Raw genomic sequence first — 8,378 nt, 5'->3', positions numbered from 1 at the left:
CGGAGCAGTTCCATCCTTTCATTCACTATGGCCTTGCCAAAAGTCAGTTGAGCATATTTGTCTGATCTGTTTCTAGATCCTGTAATTTGTTCCACCAATCCCTCCACTAATACAACACAGCTGTACCTAAGCCTTGCTCTCTGATGGAATGATACTTTATACTTTATACTCTGTCAAGATGGTAGGGCTGATGTTCTTGTGTATCAATGTTATAACAAACTTGTCTATGTCTACAAAAAATCTTGCTTAGATTAGATAAGAATTTCACTAACCCTATAGATCAATGTGAAGTCTTCTAATCCGTAAACACAGTATGACTCATTGCATATTTAGGTTTGTTTTGCTTCCATCAGAATTTCGTAATTTTCAGCATTCAGATCCTAAACTTGTTTTTTTTCTTTAACTTTTTAAAATTTTCTTTTTTTTTTTTTGAACGTTTATTTATTTTTGGGACAGAGAGAGACAGAACATGAACGGGCGAGGGGCAGAGAGAGAGGGAGACAGAATCAGAAACAGGCTCCAGGCTCTGAGCCATCAGCCCAGAGCCTGACGCGGGGCTCGAACTCACGGACCGCGAGATCGTGACCTGGCTGAAGTCGGACGCTTAACCGACTGCGCCACCCAGGCGCCCCAACTTTTTAATGTCTTATTTGTTTTTGAGAGAGACAGAGACAGTCAGTGGGGGAGGGGCAGAGAGAGACGGAGACACAGAATCCAAAGCAGGCTCCAGGCTCTGAGCTGTCAGCACAGAGCCTGAAGCCAGGCTGGAACTCAGGAACTGGGAGATCATTACCTGAGCGGAAATCGGACGCCTAACCAACTGAGCCACCCAGGCGCCCCTAAACTTGTTTCGTTAAAAGTATACCTGAGTATTTCATTTACTTGGGAGTGACTGTAATTACTACTGCCTTTAAATTCCAGTTTCTGTAAGTTTATTGCTAATATATAGAAATGGAATTTACTTCTGAATAATTTTTTTTAATTTTTTTTTTCAACGTTTATTTATTTTTGGGACAGAGAGAGACAGAGCATGAACGGGGGAGGGGCAGAGAGAGAGGGAGACACAGAATCGGAAACAGGCTCCAGGCTCCGAGCCATCAGCCCAGAGCCCGACGCGGGGCTCGAACTCCTGGACCGCGAGATCGTGACCTGGCTGAAGTCAGATGCTTAACCGACTGCGCCACCCAGGCGCCCCATTTTTGAATAATTTTTTAAGCAAACAGACATTTACTTGGGCCATTAGAGTTGTAATTCAGGAGACACAGATTCAAGTAGAAACCTGAATTCTTTTGTGTCTTGTCTTTTATCCTGCAACCCAGCTGAACTCACTAGTCGATTCTTGTGGATTTTTTAAAATAGATTTTTGATGGGATTTTCACCTAGAGAATCATGTCTTCTGCAAACAGGCGGCCCTTTTTTCCTTTTAAATCTTTGTCTATTATTTCTTGATTTATTGTGATGACTACAACTTCCAGTACTGGTAATGTGAAAGCAGTTAGCCTTTGATCACTAAATATGAGGGATTTATTTTGTAGATGTTCTTTATCAAATTGAAGTAATTCCCTTCTACTCCTCACCTGAAAAGACTTTTTATCATGAACTGGTGTTTTGTAAAATGTTTTTTCTGTGACAATCAATAGGCTCGTATTATTTTTATAATCTCCTTATTGATATGGTTACGTGATTTTTTTTTATTTTTTTAATTATATGAAACCAATCTTGCATACCTGAAATAGCTTCCCCTTGGTCCTGGTGTCTGATTTTTTTTATACATTGTGGATTCTATTTGCTGATATTTTACTGAGGTATTTGCATGTAAGTTTACAAGGGCATTTGGTCTGTAGTTTTTGTTTTTAGAAATGTCTCTAGTTTCGGTAGTAGGGTAATGCTGATATCATACAATGAGTTAGGAAGTACTTCCTTCTCTTCTAGCTTCTGGAGGAGATTAAATCTTTGTACATACAGGTATCCCTCATTGTATGAAAGTTTGGGTCACACCACTCTGCTTTTATGAAAGACCTACATTAGTACCTGTTTTTGCTAACAAAGAAATCTGAAGAGGATTTTTGCTTTTACAAAAGGCAAAAAGCAAAAATAGTGATCAGTTACGTGTTTGCTTTGCAATGAGTCATTATTGAGGCAACTCACGCCTAGAGCAGCCAGAATAGAGCCCCACCAAGCTGCTGCCCTGGGAACTACACTCAGTATCTCAGCATCAAGTTGCCATGGCTTTGCACTATGTCTCTGAGCATCTGGGCTTTGTCTGGATTTTGTGCATCCCTTAGCAGGCTGTGTCCCAAGATATCAAGACTAAGATATAAAGACTAAGAAAGGTTATCTTTCGGTCTGGAAACACTCAAAAAATTCTCCATATGAATTAATGGTAATTGCATCTTTGCTTTATGTCATCGGGCTTACAAAAGTGTTCATAGAAACATTCTACCCTCAGATAGTGGGAAAAGCCCATATTGGGTCAAATTCTCCAGCGAAAGCATTTCGGCCTGGAGATTACTGTTTGAAAGCTTTTAAATTAGAAATCCAATTTCTTTAATGGTTATAGAACTAGTCAGGTGGTCTATTTCATCGGGATCGAGTTTAATTGTTTTTGGTTTTTGAAGAATTGACCTATTTCTTCTAAGTTGTAAAATTTTTGAGTGAAACATTTCTTGTGGTTTTTCCATCTTATTTATTATTATTATTTATTATTATTTGTTTTAGATAAAGAGAGCACACATGCTCGTGCAAACTAGAGAGGGGCAAAGGCAGAGGGAGAGAAAGGAGCAGGCTCCACACCTATTGGTGGTGGTGGTGGGGGGGTCATCATGGGGCTCGATCTCATGATTGTGAGATCATGACCTGAGCTGAAATCAAGAGTCATAGGCTCAACTGACTGAGCCACCTAGGCACTCTTCTTTTCTTATCTTTTTTTTTTTTTACACATTTATTTATTTTTGATAGAGCACAACCTGGGGAGGGGCAGAGAGAGAAGGAGACACAGAATCTGAAGCAGGCTCCAGGCTCCGAGCTGTCAGCACAGAGCCCGACACGGGACTCAAACTCACAAACCCCGAGATCATGACCTGAGCCGAAGTTGGACATTTAACCGACTGAGCCACCCAGGCGCCCCTCTTATATTTTTTAATGGCTGTAGGATCTTAATGATATCAATGTTTCATTGTGGACATTGATGGTTTCTGAATTGCTTCCTTTTATCTTTGTCAATTTTGAAATTTGACTTAGTAATTTTACAGATTTTTTTTTGAGAATCAGCTTTCTGTTTACTTTTTCTTTTTTTTTTGTTGTTTTCAATTTTATTTTTCTCCTACCGTTCCCCTTATTATTTCCTTTCTTCTGCTTGCTTTGAGTTTATTTCGCTCTTCTTTTTCTAGTTTTGAGATAAGATCTTAGATTATAGAGATCTTTCTTCTTCTTTTTTTAATTAAAAAAAAAATTTTTTTTTTCTATTTTTATTTTAAGTAGGCTCCACACCCAGTGTGGGGCTTGAACTCACGACCCTGAGGTCAAGAGTCACATGCTCTACTGACTGAGCCGGCCAGGCACCCCTTTTTCTTTTTAACTGTAAGCATTTAGTGATAAAAACTTCCTTCTAATTATCACTTTAGATGCAACCCACATATTTGGATATGACCTGTTAATTAGGAGGAAATGTGAAACACAAAAACATGCAAAAAGGTGTCGCACAAATTAGGGTTTTATTCTTCTCATATGGTATAATGTCAAGGAATGCTATAAGACTTTCACACTGACATCAGGGACCAGGCAACATCTACCCTTTTTTTCACACACTCCTCGCACGTGCTTTTGGCCCATGATTGTAAGACGGCTACCTCGCCTCCAGCAACATGACTGTGATTCAAGCAGAGGGAAGTGGCAGGACAAAAGCTAATGGGTACCTGCCACTTGAATCTTTGCCCCGTCCCTCTGAAGTATCTTACAAGATCCCCCACCAAAAATATTCTGCTTAACATCACTGACCAGAATTGCATCACGTTTCACCACTCTGTGTTTGCCAGATTTGGAAAAGTTGTTGACATGGGCGTGCCGCTGCACCTAAACTATCATCCAGACACAACAGGCCGTGCTAAGGAGCAAAGAGGCGGAAATGCCCAGAGCGCACTCACTCCTCAGCAGATAGCACTAGGCACACGGAGTTCTCCAAGAATGATGGCATCCCTGTGGGGCCAAACTAACGATCCCGTTCTTGGAACATCGAGATCTAATCGTGCTGGCGGCCCGCAGGCACACCCCAAGCTCTGTGGAACATCACACTGGGTCAGGTGAAGGAACCGCATGTTCAGACCACCCCCTGGGAGCAGAGCAGGCTGGAGACGTGGCAGATGGAAGAGCTCCGTGGACAGGTGATCAAGCGGCACTACTGAGAGTTCAGGAAGCTGAAGAATTTGGGCAACTGATACCAATCTGCAGCCCCTGGAACACACGGGGGCTTCTCAGAAAGCCTGTCATCTCAGGACACAGTATGTGGCCAGGCAACACTCTCAGTGTCGGTGACAAAGTATTCAAGGGCAAAGTTCTTTTGTGCAAGTTGCCTATGGCCCTGCATGGTTGCATTTTCTTTCTCTGTCTCTTGGCATATCATTTAAACTTATTTTTACATTGTTTTAAGTGCTTGACCTAGAGTTTTAGTTATATCTTTTTAAACGATCTAAGTCTGCTTAGAAACACCAAGAGTCTATGTTCAGCCCTTTCAGCTGAAATCCACTGTTAACATACTGAAGGTTTTTTGGTATATTGGTACAGTGTGGTAGAAGGAAAAAGATCTAAATTTTTCTGATTTTGTCCCATACTTTTACTGAGGCTGTGTCTCAGGGCTATGACCTTCACCAGTATTTCTGTCCCCTTTCCCAGCATATACTCTTTTGCCCATCTGTTACTCCCTTCCCTGAGAACAGTGCCCCCAATGTATTTCCTTGAAGATATCTTCCCTGTCGCCTATTTTTTCCTTAGATGAAATAAGTTTAGAGCAGGTTGGAGTGGGCAAGATACCTTTCTTTTTTATTTTATTTTTTAAAATGTTTATTCACTTTTGAGGGGGGGGGGATGGGGGGAGGGAGAGACTATGAGTGGGAGAGACACAGAATTGGAAACAGGCTCCAGGCTCTCAGCTGTCAGCAGAGATCCCGATTCGGGCTCGAACCCAACCAACTGTGAGATAATGACCTGAGCCCAAGTCGGACGCTTAACTGACTGAGCCACCCGGGCACCCCAATACCTTTCATCCGGGATAAAGTCTCGGAATTGCCTTCTGTGAAATTCTTTCTCCCTAGAGACTAGACCTTTGTTAGGAAGAAAGTCTTGAAGAGTGTCAGCATTGCCACTAGCCAGATTACTCACTGTGAGAGCTTGATTGTTTTAATTTATTTTCTGTCAAATTGCAGCTTTTCCTCAAAGTGTGGTAATCCTAGATTTCCTGTCCATATTTAATAGACAGAACAGAAATTGTGATTGTAAGCATTTTTTATGTGGTTAAGCCCATCCTCAATTAGCTTTTGATATAAGATGTTTATGAATATAGAAAAACATATTTTTGGAATGCATGGCACTGAAATTTCCTGCTTTATTCTCTTTATAAAAGGTACATAAGCAGAAAGATGGAGTAATTTTTTTATATGCAAATACAGCACCCAAGAATATTTATGCCAACCCAGGAGTTTAATAATAAGAATTATTTTTTTTAAGTTTACTTATTTGAAAAAGAGAAAGAGCACGAGCCGGGGAGGGGCAGAGAGAGGGAGAGAGAGCCAAGCAGGCTCCTGTCAGCATAGAGCCTGACGCAGAGCTCTATCCCACAAACAGTGAAATCATGACCTGAGCCAAGATCAAGAGTTGGACGCTCAACTGACTGAGACATCCATGTGCCCCATAATAATGAAAACTCTTTTAAAATTTTTTTTTAATGTTTATTTATTTTTGACAGAGACAGAGACAGAATGTGAGGGGGTTAGGGGCAGAGAGAGAGGGAGGCACAGAAGCAGAAGCAGGCTCCAGACTCTGAGCTGTCAGCACAGAGCCTGACGCGGGGCTCGAACTCACGAGCTGTGAGATCATGACCTGAGCCGAAGTCGGACGTTCAACCGACTGAGCCACCCAGGTGCCCCATAATGAAAATTCTAAAATGACATCCCTGTACCCTGTCTAGCAAGTAATGAGTTCACATTGTAGAAGGAAGAATAAGGTTCTAGTGATAAGATATAAGTGAGATACACCCTCATTTATTACAGAAGAAAATAGATGATAACTAATGTAGGCAAATTATAGTCATTAATTATTAAATAATAGCAGCAATTCAATATACCATTTTACCTTGTAGCATTATTTTTCTGGAACATATATTGGATGATCCGTTTAGGACATATAGATTTTTTACATTTTTCTCCAAGTATCTTTGCACGTAAATCAAGGTAATCACTTTCTGATTTGGAAGCTAGTGAGCCTATCTATGTGAATTATTTGCTAAATCAAAAGCTAACAAAAAGAAACCTAGGTGGTAACAGGTCAAAGCAGTGAGCAGGGCCATAGGCAGCTTGCATAAAAGAACTTTGCCCCTGCATACTTTGTCACCGACACTGAGAGTGTTGCCTGGCCACATACTGTGTCCTGAGATGACAGGCTTTCTGAGAAGCCCCCGTGTGTTCCAGGGGCTGCAGATTGGTATCAGTTGCCCAAATTCTTCAGCTTCCTGAACTCTCAGTAGTGCCGCTTGATCACCTGTCCACGGAGCTCTTCCATCTGCCACGTCTCCAGCCTGCTCTGCTCCCGGGGGGTGGTCTGAACATGCGGTTCCTTCACCTGACCCAGTGTGATGTTCCACAGAGCTTGGGGTGTGCCTGCGGGCCGCCAGCACGATTAGATCTCGATGTTCCAAGAACGGGATCGTTAGTTTGGCCCCACAGGGATGCCATCATTCTTGGAGAACTCCGTGTGCCTAGTGCTATCTGCTGAGGAGTGAGTGCGCTCTGGGCATTTCCGCCTCTTTGCTCCTTAGCACAGCCTGTTGTGTCTGGATGATAGTTTAGGTGCAGCGGCACGCCCATGTCAACAACTTTTCCAAATCTGGCAAACACAGAGTGGTGAAACGTGATGCAATTCTGGTCGGTGATGTTAAGCAGAATATTTTTGGTGGGGGATCTTGTAAGATACTTCAGAGGGACGGGGCAAAGATTCAAGTGACAGGTACCCATTAGCTTTTGTCCTGCCACTTCCCTCTGCTTGAATCACAGTCATGTTGCTGGAGGCGAGGTAGCCGTCTTACAATCATGGGCCAAAGTGATGAAAGAAAGAAAGAAATTGAAGACGGAAATAAATGGAAAGATATCCTGCGTTCACAGACAGAAGGTGATATTGTCAAATATTGTGCAGCCACTGTGGAAAACAGTATGGTAGTTTCTCCCCCCAAAAATGAAAAATAGCATCTCATACGATCCAGAAATCCCACTGCGGGATATAGAGCTGGATGAAATGAAATCATTCTGTTGAAGAGATATTTGCATTCCCATGTTCTTCACAGTATTTACAATAGCCAAGGTGTGGAAATAACCCAAATGTATGTTGACGGTAGAATGGCTAAAGAAAGTGTGTATATATAAAGTGGAATAATAATCAGACTTTTCTTCATGAATTTGTGTGTCATCCTCGTGCAGGGGCTGTGCTAATCTCTGCATCGTTCCAATTTTAATACATGTGCTGGTGAAGCGAGCACAATAATCAGCCTTTTAAAAGGAAGGAAGTCCTGCCATTTTTTGACAACGTGCATGAACCCAGAAGACATCATGCTAAGTGAAATAAGCCAGATGAAAAAAAGAAAAATACCTCACCACCTTATTTACATGTGGGCTCTCAGTAGTCAGACTGTGTGTGTGTGTGGGGGGGGGGAGTGGAGAGATGGTTTCAGGAGGTACAAAATTTCAATTATGCGAGATGAGTAAATTCTGAAGCTCTGTCGCACAACAACGTGACTATGGTTAACACTGTTGTATTATATACTGCAAATTTGCCAATGGACTAGATCTTAAATGTTGCCACCACAGAAAAGGTCAAAAAAGAAAACCGTAACTAGGTGTGGTAATGAATAAAAAAAAATGGAAAGGATTAAAAGAGATCATAGACTGAAAGATATTATTTGCCAATTGCATAGCCAACAAAGAACTCGAATAGAGTACATAAACAACTCTCAAAATGCAATAATTAAAAATATCCCATTATCTTTGAGTAAATACCCAGAAGTGGCATTTCTGGATCATAGTGGCATTCCCACTAACAGTGTACAAGGATTCCTTTTTCTCCACATCCTCACCAACACTTGCTGCTTCTTGTCCTTTTGATTTTAGTTGTGCACAGGT

The 8,378-nt window shown here is 41.6% G+C and overlaps 1 non-coding gene across 1 annotated transcript; it reads right to left on the bottom strand.

Annotated features, from left to right (window-relative positions):
* Positions 1-7,634: 7,634 nt before the first annotated feature.
* On the bottom strand, positions 7,635-7,738 carry LOC125163113 (U6 spliceosomal RNA). Its single transcript, XR_007151283.1, has one exon. It is a non-coding gene; the product is annotated as a U6 spliceosomal RNA (small nuclear RNA).
* Between the last annotated feature and the right edge of the window lie 640 nt (positions 7,739-8,378).

This window comes from Prionailurus viverrinus, chromosome A3, assembly GCF_022837055.1.
Source record: "Prionailurus viverrinus isolate Anna chromosome A3, UM_Priviv_1.0, whole genome shotgun sequence".
NCBI classification, from domain to species: Eukaryota; Metazoa; Chordata; class Mammalia; order Carnivora; family Felidae; genus Prionailurus; species Prionailurus viverrinus.
The sequence above is the reverse complement of the archived record's forward strand: the minus strand, read 5'-3'. Positions and strand labels throughout refer to the sequence as shown.